At 56.4% G+C, this 13,572-nt stretch overlaps 1 pseudogene; it reads left to right on the forward strand.

Moving 5' to 3' along the window:
* The window catches only part of LOC139361663 (SH3 domain and tetratricopeptide repeat-containing protein 1-like), a 35,837-nt pseudogene extending 24,327 nt beyond the window's left edge, over positions 1–11,510 (forward strand).
* Positions 11,511–13,572: the final 2,062 nt, after the last annotated feature.

A 13,572-nucleotide genomic window follows, 5' to 3' on the forward strand; every position in this document is an offset into this window, starting at 1 on the left:
AGTAGCTGGGATTACAGACGTGCACCACCCCACCCGGCTAATTTTTGTATTTTTTTTTTTTTTTTGTAGAGATGAGGTTTCACCGTGTTTCCCAGGCTGATCTCAAACTCCTGGACTCAAGCGATCCTCCCACCTCGGCCTCCCACAGTGCTGGGATGACAGGCGTGAGCCACTGCGCCGGCCCGGGCTGTGCATTTGTTTGCATTCTTCTCAAATTAGTTTTCGGTTTCCCTGATGGTCTCTTTGACTCACTGGTTGTGTAGGAGTGTGTAGTTTCCACATATTTTTGAATTTCCCACATTTCCTTCACTGTCGATTTCCAGTTTCATGCCAGTACAGCTGAAGAACACCTCTGCTTTGGTCTCAGTCCTTCTCCATTCACTGAGGCTCGTTTTGTGGCCTGGCACATGGTCCGTCATGGGGAATGTCCCGTGGGTGCTCGAGAGGACTGTGTATTCAGCTGTTGTTGGGTGGCGTGTGTGACAGATGTCCATTCGGCGTACCTGGTTTCCTGTGTGAATCTCCGGAATGTTTCTGACACTAGAAAATCAGAAGCTTTCCACCGTTCCCAGCACACTGGCTTTGGGAGAGGCCAGTGAGCCTGTGGGTTTGGAGACTGGTTGCATCAGAGAAGCATGTGTGGGAACGCCAGGGGCTGGCTTTGAATCCCATTCCCCCAACATGATGCCGTGTGTGGCAGACATGACGCTTGGCTTTGCTCTCTCAGGGTTCCATCTGCGACAGCGGCTACTTGTGCCCCTGGCCTCATCAGCTCAGGCTGAAGGCGGCCCTGGTCCTAGCCAGAGGGGCTTTGTGAAGCAGAAATAGATGGCCTGGTGCGGGGGCTGAGACTGGCCAGGACCTCGGCCCTGGGAGTTGTAAAGAAGGCCGGCCTGTACCATGAGCATCTGCACCAAGCTGTGCCCATTTCACCGTGTGCTTGGCATCTATCCTGGCACAGGTGCATGGCCTGTCTGCGCTCAGGCTCCCCGCCTATGGGGCCCAGGCTCACAGAGGTGTGAAGGAGGCAAGCACAGCGCAGGGGCCTCCGAGCCCAGCCAGCCTCGCTTCGATGCTGGGAGACTAACATCTTGCATTTTGTCTTCTGCCCAGGCCAGCTGCGGACCGTCCAGCGGCTGTGCTACTTCTACAGCGTCGTCATGCCCAGGAAGGCCCAGTGTGTCATCTACCATGAGCTCCAGCTCTCCCTGGCCCGCAAGGTGGCCGACAAGGTGCTGGAGAGGGCAGCTCCTGGAGACCATCAGTCAGCTCTACCTGTCCCTGGACACCGAGCGGTGAGGGCTGGCTTTGCAGTGGTGGGGGTGGGGGACAGGGCAGGGAGGGGGGCACAAGGAAGCTGGCCCAGGGCCCCAGCAGCCCCTCTCCTTTTGATCATTTGGTTCCTTGGCATCAGATGCTTTGAGCTGGCGGCTCTGGGGTCGTCCCAGGGCTGCTGCTAGCCCATGAGTCCCAGCTTGAGCCTCCCTTGTTGGGTCAAAGGTCATCTCCACCCCAGCAGAGGCAGTAGGTGCACTCTGGACTGTTCTTCCTACTATGGTGGCTTTTGTCATCTGACCTGTGCCTGCCCTGAGTCCCCGAGTCTTCACTCCTGGCCTTCATCTGTCCCCTTAAAAGTGACCACAGCAGCCACCTGTGGCTTCTCTCCCACAGAAGACAGAGCCAATTGTGTCACCTGCTTCCCTGGGGCAGGGTTTCAAGGTCTCACATCCCATATGTGGCCCACTCGACTTCCCCTGAGCATCCTGACCTGGTGGGGTAACCGTGGCCCTGGCCACCCGACCCACAGGGCCTAGTGACATTGCTGCAGTCACACCCCCTGGAATGTTGGACTTACTGAGAGAGCAGGGAAGGAGCCAGATTCCATGGGGACCTGGGAGACTGGCTCCAGTCTTGGCCTCAGGTTCACAGAGGGAAAATGGGCCAGTGTGCTAGAGCAATGTTTCTCAAAGTGTAGTCCCTGGACCAGTAGAGCAGCATCCATGTCACCTAGGAGCTTGTGGCAAGTGGGAGTTCTAGGGCCTGCCCCAGGCCTGTGGAGCCGGAAGGTCTGGGGGGCAAAGCCAGCAAGCTATAAGGGCAGGCCTCCGGGTGACTGTGATGCCTGCACACCTTGAGAACCATCGGCCTAGATAGCCTCTGAACACTAACGGCTCCTGGTGCGTCTGGAGAAGACACCGGCCATGTCTGGGAGGCAGGGGAGATGGACTAGCACACTCCTCCTGCCACAGGGCAGCATGATGCTCGACTCCCTCAGAAGGATGTCCTTCATCTTTTCCATGCTGTGTGTGTTCACCCTGGCCCTCCCAGCAGCCTGGGAAGGGCAGAACACTGCACACACAAGAGGGCCGTTCCCAGTCTGCACATGCCAGATTCATCTGTCACCAGACCCACGGGAGGAGGCAGACTGGTTCCAGGAGGATGAGAGCCCTTGTTCTGACACCTGTGTCTGATTCCAGGCCCTACAGATGCGCTCTGGACCACACCAAACGAAGTCTGGGGATTTTCATTGACCTCCAGAAGAAAGAGAAGGAGGCGCATGCCTGGCTGCAAGCAGGGAAGATCTATTACATCCTGCAGCAGAGCGAGCTGGTGGACCTGTACATCCAGGTGAGCGGCAAGGGATGCAGGAGGGCCCCTGTGCTATTCACTCTCTGTCCATCCATCCATCCGTTCATCCTTCCATCATCTATTTACCTGTTCATCCTTCCATCCATCCATCCATCCATCCATCCATCTGTCCCTTCATCCATCCATCATTCTTCCATCCTTTTATCATCCATCTATTCACCCGTCTGTCCATCCATTCACCTGTCCTTCCGCCCATCCATTCATCCTTCCATCATCTATCTGTTTACCTGTTCATCCTTCCATCCATCCGTCCATTATCCATTCATCCATCCATCCATTCTTCCATCATCTTCCCATATACCTGTGGGTCCTTCCTTCCATCCATCCATCCATCCATCCATCCATCCATCCATCCATCCATCATCCATCATCCATCCATTCACCTGTTCATTTTCCCACCCATCCATCCATCCATCCATCCATCATCCATCCCTCCGTCCATCCATCCATCTATCATCCATCCATCCATTCACCTGTCCATCCATCCATTCACCTGTTCGTCCATCCATTCACCTGTTCGTCCATCCATTCATCCTTCCATGTATCTTTCCATCATCCATCCAACTGTTCATCCTCCTATCCATCCATCCATCCATCATTCTTCTGTTCACCTCTTTGTCCATCCATTCACCTCTTCGTCCATCCATCCATCCATCCTTCCATCCATCCATCCTTCCGTCCATCCATCCTTCCATCCATCTTTCCAATATCCATCCAACCATCTTCCATCCATCCATGATCCATCCATTCACCTGTCCATCCATCCATCCATTCAGTCATCATCCGTCCTTTTATCATCCATCCTTTTATCATCCATCCATCCATTCATTCACCTGTTCATCCATCCCTCCATCCATTCTTCCATCCTTCCATCATCCATTCACCTGTTCATTCTTCCATCCATCCATCATCCATCCTTCTATCATCCATCCATTCACCTGTTCATCCTTCCATTCATCCATCCATCATCCATCCATCCATCCAACCATCCATCCATTAGTCCATCCATCATTCATGCATTCCTTTATCATCCATTCATTCAGCCACCATCCATCCATCCACCTGTTCGTCCATTCATCCATCCATCCTTCCATCATCCATCCATTCACCTGTTTATCCTTCCATCCATCCATCCTTCATCCATCTATCCATTTATCCATTCATCCATATATCCATCCATTCATCTATCATCTATCTATCCTTCCATCATCCATCCATTCACTTCCTGTTCATCCTTCCATCCATCCATTTATCCATTCATTCATCCATCCATCCTTCCATCATCCATCCATCTTTCCATCATGCATCCTTCCATCATCCATCCATTCATCTGTTCATCTTTCCATCCATCCATCATCCATTCAGCCATCATCCATCCATCTGTCTATTCATCCATCCATCCTTTTATCATTCATCCTCCATCCATTTATCATCCATCCATTCGCCCGTCTATCCATCCATTCACCTGTTCATCCATCCATCCGTCCATTCATCCTTCCATCAACCATCCATCCACCTGTTCATCCTTCCGTCCATCTACCATTCATCCATCCACCATCCATCCATCATCCATCCATCCATCCATTTATCCATTCATCCATTTATCCATTCGTCCATGTATCCATCCATCATCCATCCATCCTTCCATCAACCATCTACTCACCACCTGTTCATCCTTCCATCCATCCATCATTCATCCATCTATCCATTTATCCATTCATCCCTCCATCCTTCCATCATCCATCCATTCATCTGTTCATCCTTTCATCCATCCATCATCCATCCATCCATCCATCCTTCCATCATCCATCCATCCCTCCATCATCCATCTGTCCATTCATCCATCTGTCCATTCATCCATCCATCATTCATCCATCCTTTTATCCATTCATCCGTCTATCCATCCATTCACCTGTTGTTCCATCCATCTGTCCATTCATCCTTCCATCATCCATCCATTCACCTGTTCATCCTTCCATCCATCCATCATCCATCCACATATCTATTTATCCATTCATCCATCCATCATCTATCCATGCTTCCATTATCCATTCATGCTTCCATCATCCATCCATCCACCTGTTCATCCTTCCATCCATCCATCGTCCATCCACCCATCCATTCATCCATCCTTCCATCATCCATCCATCCCTCCATCATCCATCTGTCCATTCATCCATCTGTCCATTCATCCATCCATCATTCATCCATCCTTTTATCCATTCATCCGTCTATCCATCCATTCACCTGTTGTTCCATCCATCTGTCCATTCATCCTTCCATCATCCATCCATTCACCTGTTCATCCTTCCATCCATCCATCATCCATCCACATATCTATTTATCCATTCATCCATCCATCATCTATCCATGCTTCCATTATCCATTCATGCTTCCATCATCCATCCATCCACCTGTTCATCCTTCCATCCATCCATCGTCCATCCACCCATCCATTCATCCATCCTTCCATCATCCATCCATCCTTCCATCATCCATCCTTTCTCCCATCCATCCATTCACCATTCGTCCATCCATCAATCATTCATCCATCCACCCACCAGTCTACCTATTAATCCATCCCTCCATTCATTTTTCTGTCCATTTGTTTATCTATACATTCGTCTGTCCACCATCTATGCATCCACATGTACATACATCATCTACCCTCCACCCATCCATACATTATCTACCCACCCATACATACATACAGACATACACACATCATTCCACCCACCCACCCGCCCATCCATCCATCCATCCATTCATCCATTCATCCATCCAAGCATTAATCTATCCACATACCCATCCATCCGTCCATGTGTCTACGTCTCCTCATCCATTCATCCATCCATCCACTCATTCCTAAGCCACTGCAGAGCACCTGTGGTGTGCCTTTTCCCTCCCTCCAACTGGTTCCTTCACATCCTCCCCCAGTGGCCAGCATCTTCTCCCTGAGGGCAGAGGCGTGGCCCCTCACAGTGCACAGCACCTACTGGTATACAGCACATGCTCAAATAATGTGACCACTCAGTTAACACACAGAAGAACTTGCTCCAAGCGACATGTGGCACATCTCCTTACAAAATGAATCTATCATAGTGGCTGTTTTCAGAGGCTTTCCCAAACACAGTGTGATCTGGAACAAATTGTGAAGCCCACGAGCCTGGTGAAGCTTTCATTATTGAGCACCTGCTGTATACTTCCTTGAGCTGAGGAGAGGGATCAAGAGCTCATGGTCAAGAGGGGACCAGGCCCACCCACAAACACTGCTGCTGTGGCAGGGATGTAGCAACGCAGAAAGGAGCCAGTGGCTGGGCTCCCAGCAATCTGGGGGCCACGGAGACTGGTTTGAGTGCAGGGGGAGTGGGCTAGGGCTAGCCCTAGTGGTAGGATTCATAGGTGTCGGGCTCCTGGGCTGCAGCTGCTCAGTCACCTCCTGGCACTCAGGTGCATCAGTTCATTGTCCTCATGCCAGTGGTGGGGGCAGCCCTGATGCACAGGGTCTGAAAAATGCTCAGGTGTACCTGGAGTGTGTGAGAGGAAGGAGGCTGGCAAAGGTGCGCGTAGCCACCTCGCCAGGTGTGGGTCTTGAGGAAACTGCTGTCTCCTTTCAGGTGGCACAGAATGTGGCCCTGTACACAGGCGACCCCAGCCTGGGGCTGCAGCTGTTTGAGGCAGCCGGAGACATCTTCTTCAATGGGGCCTGGGAGCGGGAGGAAGGCATGTCCTTCTACCGGGTGAGCTGGCCTGTGGGCTGATGTGGGTGGGCCTCAGGGGGGCACCTGGAGGGCTGAGGCCTCCCACCTGGAGGCAGGGCCACCCATGCACATGATTAGTTTCCAAGTGGTCTTACCGGGAATGATATTGACCGTGCCCCTGCCCGGGACAAATGCTCAGGGCCTGGACGTGACAACGGCTCTACCCTTGTACCTGATGACCTCCAGCAACTATGAGTGGGAAATCCTGTCCCCATCTTCCAGATGAGGAAACTGAGGCTTAGAGAGGCACAGGGACATGTCAAAGGACACACAGCATGTCAGTGGGAGGCCCAGGTCTGCGTGCACCCCGAAGTGGCACGGCTTCTCCCTTCCTCTGAGCTCACGGTGTGGCTCGGCCCTGGGCACAGATAAATGTGGTGTTTTTAGAGCAGAGAGGAGTGCTGGCTCCCCCCAGTCAGACCCCCGGTGCCCAGGTGGGAGAGGCTGGTCTGAGGCTGTCGGGTGTAGCTGGATGGGCCTCGGGTGACTCTTCAGCCCCCAACTTGGGTGTCTGAACTGTGTGTTAACCCAGAGCACAGAGCTGTGTCGAGGTGCAGGGGTAGCTGGGGCGTGGGAAGCTCCAAGCACATGTTTGAGCTCTGAGGAGGGCGCTGGGCAAGGTGGGTGCTTCGGGAAACCTGGCCCCACCTGCCTGTGTGGTAGGACCTGGCCCTGCCCCTGCAGTGACTACGGGCAACCATAAGGCGGAGCTGCAGCTACAGCTGTGCAAGAAGCTGGTGGCACTCCTGGCCACACTGGAGAAGCCCCAGGAGGGCTTGGAGTTTGCCCACATGGCCCTAGCACTCAGCATCACTCTGGGTAAGTCCCCTGAGCCCCCACCCTGCCAGGACCCACACTTTGCCAGAGCCTAGCCTCCAGGTCTGCAGGCCAGGAGCTGAAACAGCTGCTGGATTTTCCTGGTCTCCTGTCCAGGCAGGCAGAACTGCCCAACTGGCTTCCTCGTCCGGCCGTGGGGCACAGCCCGGGGTCTCTCACACAGTGCAGAGCTCCCTGCCTGACTGAGCTCTGCTTCCTCTACCTGTTCCCGCTGCTGACCACAAGGGCCGCCCAGTGTGCCCTCTGCCTTCCAGACATGCCAGGCATCTCGTTGGTCCCTGTATGTGCCAGGCTGAGTGGCACATTCCCTTTCTCTTGTGCCCTTCCCACCCTTATCAACCACATGGCTCTCTGGCTGATAAAATCCAAGTTCCCCTTCCAGCAGCCTGCCCCTTAAGGCCGGGCATCCCCTGGTGCTGTGCCAGGGTTGTCTGTCCCCCTCCAGAGACAGGGAACCCTATGCAGGCCACATGCCCCAGCCCCTTGTGCCCCGTGGCCCAGTACACAGTAGGTGCGCAGCTGACTCCCCAAGGTAGGGGTCTCTGATCGTGACACACCCCAGAGGAGTTGGATGTCACGTCTGTGGGTTGCCTGGAGCCAGGGTGCCCGGGAGCACCTGGACTGCATGGCTTTTGGGCTCCCCTGGTGAAAACCAGTGAGCAAAGGCAGGTGGCTATGTGTAGGCACAGAGCTGGGCCATCCAAGTCCAACTTTACCAAAGCCTCACAGTAGACAGGGGCAGGCCTTATTAGTTCTGCTTTGCAGATGGGAAAGTGAGTCTGGGAACCTGGAAGGGAATGGCCAGAGCTGCCCAGGTGACCACAGGTGCCTGGCGGCAAGCCAGGTGTGCTGCCTGGAGTCTGCATACCTGCTCCGGAGGGGCCTGTGCCCTCCCTGCCCCAGGGAGCCACATCCTCACACCTGCCCCTTTGGCCTGTACCCCAGGGGACCGGCTGAACGAGCGCGTGGCCTACCAACGGCTGGCCACCCTGCACCACCGGCTGAGCCAAGGCAAGCTGGCGGAGCACTTCTACCTCAAGGCCCTGTAGCTCTGCCACTCGCCGCTGGAGTTCAAAAAGGAGACCCTCTACTACGTGAAGGTGTACCTGGTGCTCGGTGACATCATCTTCTATGACCTGAAGGTGGGTGGGAGGGGCAGGACTCGGGGTGTTCCCGGCCCCCTTGCAGTGGGATCTCCACCCAGAACCCAGAGGCCTGGGTTCCAGCCTTCCTTAGGAATGGCCCAGTGGCCTCCCTGGAGCTCTGCACCCAGCAGAGGAGAGGAGGAGCCGGCAAGGTTAGCAGACACAACCCAGCTCCCAAGATGGCCAGGCCCCACCCTCAGGAACTCAGTCTCAGCCAGGGAGGCTGACACATGAGTGGGCAATGGTGGCCTCTGGGTAAAGAAGGGGGATTGTAGTCAAGGTGGCCCTCCTGGAGGAGGTGACACCAAAGCTGAGTCTTGACAGTCAAGTGTCAAGTTGCATTTAAGAAAGAAGACAGGGTCGGGAGAAGGATATTTCGGAGGACGGCATCATCCTCACATTGAATCCACGTTGCAAGATCCAACCCAAATACTGGCGCCTCCTCTAGGAAGCCTGTGCAGGGTGTCAGGCTGCACTGAGCAACTCCTTCCTGGAGTCCTGAGACACCTTGAATCTTCACATGACCCAGGAAGGGTGGGGTAGGACCAGTGTCTTACCATTGGGTTCACAGACAGGGAAACCCCAGCTCAGGGCAGGTGCAGTGGGGCGGGGCCCCAGCCAGCCAGGCCGAGGACTTGCTGGGTCGGGTGTGTCTCGAGGGGAGGTGCTGTGCTCCCTCTGCCCCCAGCCCTGCAGGGGTGGAGAGCTGGGACTGGCAGACTCAGACCTGGGGTGTCTCCACCCCTCTGCCCAGCAGGCACCGCCCCTCCTCAGCATCGCACCGGCACCGTGTCAGTGCTCCTTATGGGCTGAGGGGCCAGGACGCTCCAGTCCAGGGTCCGAGATCTTGGGGGCCTTAGAACAACATGAGGAGCTGGGGCAGCCCTAAGACCCCGCCCCGTATCCCCCACCGCAGGCCTGGGGCTGCCCGGGAGGCACCCGCCCAGTGCTGGTGACACCTGCTGGTCAGAAGTGGTCCCTGTGGCCTCCCAAGTCCCAGCCAGACAGGGAGGTGTCAGGTGTCAGGCCCAGAGGGACGCTGCTCACCGCTCAGGGGCTCGCCTGGGACCCAGGGGGACGGGCCTGCCAGAAGAGGCCTTTATCTCTCTTGGTCAAGCCTGCCGCCCACTCCGCCTGTCCAGGAGAAAGGAAAGGGCCAAGTAATACCTGAGAGGCCAAAGTCCACGGTTGGGGTCGAGGGACAGAGGGCCTCCTTCACCTCCTTCCCACGCACAGCCCTCTGGGCCTCATCGTGACTATGCTGTCAGCGCAGGCCAGCTTCCCACAGGGAGGCCCCCTTGGAATTCCGCAAGGGCGGCTGTCTTTCCAAGGCTATACCCTCCTCCTTGTATAGGAGGCTCTGGACCCAGGGCCCAGAGGAGTGGGAGAAAAAGCCGGGCTGGATGGAGCCTGGAAGGCTGGCAGAGAGGCAGGGGTAAGTGGGCATCTTTGCCAATTGCCTCTAAAATGGGGTCCCCTTTAGTCTACACGTGAGAGTGAGCCCTGGAATAGAGTGGATTAGGTGTGTCCTGGCTCAGCCCGCCACTCACTAGCTGCTGCACACACTACAGGCACATGGAAATGTACACGCAAATGCACACGGGCACAGGCACACACACACACAGGCGCACAAACACGCACAGGTACATGCCCAGGCACACGCAGAGACATATGCATTGGCTGGCTCCTTCCTGTTTCGTTGGGAAGCCCCCACCCCTTCAGGAAGCCTTTGCCTTCCACCCCCGGCTGAGTCTGGGGCCTCCTGGGCCCCCCACAGGCTCCTGGGCTTCCCTCTGCCACAGCCCGGGCCACCCTGTGTGGTCAGTGTTCACTCCCAGGTCCCTCAGACTGGGAGCAAGGACGTTAGGCTCAGTCACGCACCCAGCACAGAGTCCAGTGTTCGGCTGGGCCGGGGGCATTGGATGAGCGGTGGCGGTGACTCGGGGCCTTCTCACGCTCCTGCTCCGTGTGTGGGGCGGGGCAGTGAGGGAATGGACTGCTGCATCTTGGACTTGGTCATTGGCCCTGGGAGCCATCTTGAGGTGGTAAAGAGGGACAGGCCAGGCATGGGTCTTAGAGAGGTTCCTTGGGTGACCCCCATGTGGAGGAGGCGCCTGGGGAGAAGCCGGGTGGGGGATGGGAGGGTGAAGGAGGAGGTCTGGGAGGCGGCATCCCAACCCAGGGATGGTGAGTCTGAGCCAAAGACGCATTGAAAATGGGAGTGGATGTCTGGGGAGTCACACTCCGTCAATATTTCAGGGAACATTGCCAGAGAGGACCCCTGTGAGATGGTTTTGTACCTGGCCTGGCCCGTGGAGGGCCTGGAAATGGTCAGCATGGACAGGGGCCAGAGGGGAGCCTGGGTCACTCAACACCGTGGCCCTGCTGTGGCTTGGAGCCACGGGTCCTGCATGGAACTCTCAGAGCAGGCAGGATCTGCCCTGACCTCAGCCCATGGGGAAAGGCCACTGCCTGCAGAGAGGGTGGGACTGGGGCAGGAGGCTTGGGGTGAGTGGGGCGTAGGGACAGTCAGGAAGGCTTCCAGGGGTGTCAGGGTCGTCCCCACCTCCTGCAGCTGAGACCACAGCAGTGTCACCGGCTTCGGGGCTCATGGGGTGAGCCAATGGCTGGACATGTGGAATGACCTGGAGACAGGAACGGCCTCTGGGAAGACGGGCTCCGAGTCCCCTTTTTGCTGAGCATGGCCTGTCCCCTTCAGGACCCGTTTGATGCAGCCGGGTACTACCAGCTGGCACTGGCATCCACCGTGGACGTGGGCAACAAGAAGGCACAGCTGAAGATCTACACGCGGCTGGCCACCATCTCCCACAACTTCCTCCTGGACCGCAAGAATTCGCTCTTCTTCTACCAGAAGGCCAGGACCTTCGCCACACAGCTCAACGTCCGCAGGGTCAACCTACCTCCTCTGCCACTCTGCGGGTGGGCTCCCTTATTGGCCCCCAGCCACCCTTGCTGAGGACAGCATCCGAGGGAGTGGGTTTTGTGCAAGGAGGATGGTCTCCTGCCTCTCCTGGTGTCTCCCGTGGCTCATTTTCTGGGTAATGGAAACATGAAAGCAGGGTTCAAATAGCAATAAATTTTTTTTGGCAATAACATACCCAAGTCCCCAGGGCATCCTTCCCTGTGTGTTTCCTGGGCTGTGTCTAGGGGCCAGCTCCTTCCCTGGTGGCAGCCCTCTGATCTTGGGGATGAGAAGGACCGTGAGCCTGGGCCAGGTCACCATGAGCCTCGGTTTCCTCGGTGGCCAGAGGGGAGACGGTGGTGGAACTCCCTGGGCAGCTCCCTGTTCTCCCTGCTCAGAGCTTTTGCTGTGGGTCTCGTGCCACCGTTGCCTTTAACGTTCAGGGCACTGTGCCCAGATGTGGGGGCTGCTAGTGTCCCTGTTCGCCATTGAAGAAACAGAGGCACAGAGAGGTTAGCTGACTGGCCCACCGTCACACAGCAGGTAGGGGCGGAGACGCAGAGCCCAGTACACTGACCACCACACCACCCTGCCAGCCTGCAGCCAGGAAGGTGTCCCCCATTAGGACCCAAGGTCAGCTCGTGGACTTCTCTTGTGGTGTCAGGAGAGCCACAGGCCAGTGAGGGTAGCCCTGGGGATCCCTCGACTCAGTGTCCTCTGCTCCCAGACTTGGTTGAGCCAAGCCTGGCCAGTTCCACCTCTGGCCACTGGTCAGCCCTGCTGGAAGTGAGATGCAGGGATCCCCGCCTGTGTAGACGCTGCTACCCAGTATTGAAAGCCTTATCTGGGCTGCCCCCCAGCGGTCCCCACATACCCCTCCCTTTCCGGCCCCCGGCCCTCATCCCAGTCCCAGGAATCCCAGGTTTTCCTTCTTGGAATCTCTTGGCCCCAGGGAACCCGGCTCACACGGTCTCTTTGCCAGTTTACACAAGGAGACCGAGGTCCAGAGACTGTGGGTGTCCCACGTGATTCTCACATACACTGCACTCTCCCAGGCCCCTCTTTTAAACACTTTAAAGGAGGTGACTTTCACATCGCATGCAATTAACTATTTCAACGCGAATAATGTGGTGGCATTTGTGCATCCACAGTCCTGTGCAACCACTCACGCCATCTAGTCTCAAAATGAATTCATCTCCCCAGAAGAAACCTCCCATCCTCACTAAGCAGTTACCCCTCCTTGGTATCCCCCAAGCCCCTCGTTGAATGGAAGGGGAAACTGAGGCCCGGAGAGAGACTTGCCAGTGGGTGGAGCTCTGATAATAAGGAATCAGGCACCCATCTGCTGGTTCAATCCTGGCTTGGTTTTCCACCCAGCAGAGGTGACAGAGCCGGGAGGTTCTGGGAGCGCCACAGGAGAGCCCCATGCTTGCAGCCAGAGCCCTGCCCCGAGCCTGCCCACCAGGGGGCAGCAGAGAGCTTTCCAGAACCGGCCGCGGGGCTGGCGGGAAGCAGCGGGTCAGAGCTGCTGACAAACCTCAGGTGGACGCCAGATCGCTGTCTCTGTGGGTTGGGTTTGGGAATTGGAGGGGAGGCCGCATGATTGGAAACGTGAAGACAGCACGGCCTGGCTGGAGCAGCCGGAAGCGCCGTCACGTTGACTGAGGACACAGACTTCCTGCCCGCTGGGCCGGGCCTGCAGCCATTCTTCTCGGGGTGGGGTCCGCACGTCCGGCTTGCTCTCGGCCCCCGACCTGCCTCAGAGTCCGGGGGGCTTTGGAACTCTGCCTCGCCATCTCCACCCACCCTGGCTGGTGCCATGAGGGGCCTGGATCCTGGGATCCTGTTCCTCTTGGGCAGCAGAGACTGGGGGACCAGAGGAGATGATGGGTCTTCAAGCCCCACATTCAAACCCCAGCCCACCACTGACAGTCTGGGGTTTCGGGATGAGGGAGTTGATGTCTCTGAGCCCCAGTTTTGTCACCACTAAAATGAGGCCGACATACTGGGGCAGAGTGCCAGCCCCCGGGCTAACAGAGGCCTCTTTCCTACTGACAATACTTCTTACTCCTAGGAACAGCTCCAACCACCACACACTAGGGAACACTCAACCCAGGCCAACTTGTCAGAGGCACGAGAACCAGAGCGACTCCATCTTGAATGGGGGCTGGGTAAAGGGAGGCTGAGACCTGCTGGGCCGCATTCCCAGGAGGCTAGGCATTCCTAGTCACAGGATGAGATAGGAGGTCGGCACAAG

The sequence above is a fragment of the Macaca nemestrina genome, unplaced genomic scaffold (assembly GCF_043159975.1).
Source record: "Macaca nemestrina isolate mMacNem1 unplaced genomic scaffold, mMacNem.hap1 Scaffold_91, whole genome shotgun sequence".
Lineage (NCBI taxonomy): Eukaryota > Metazoa > Chordata > Mammalia > Primates > Cercopithecidae > Macaca > Macaca nemestrina.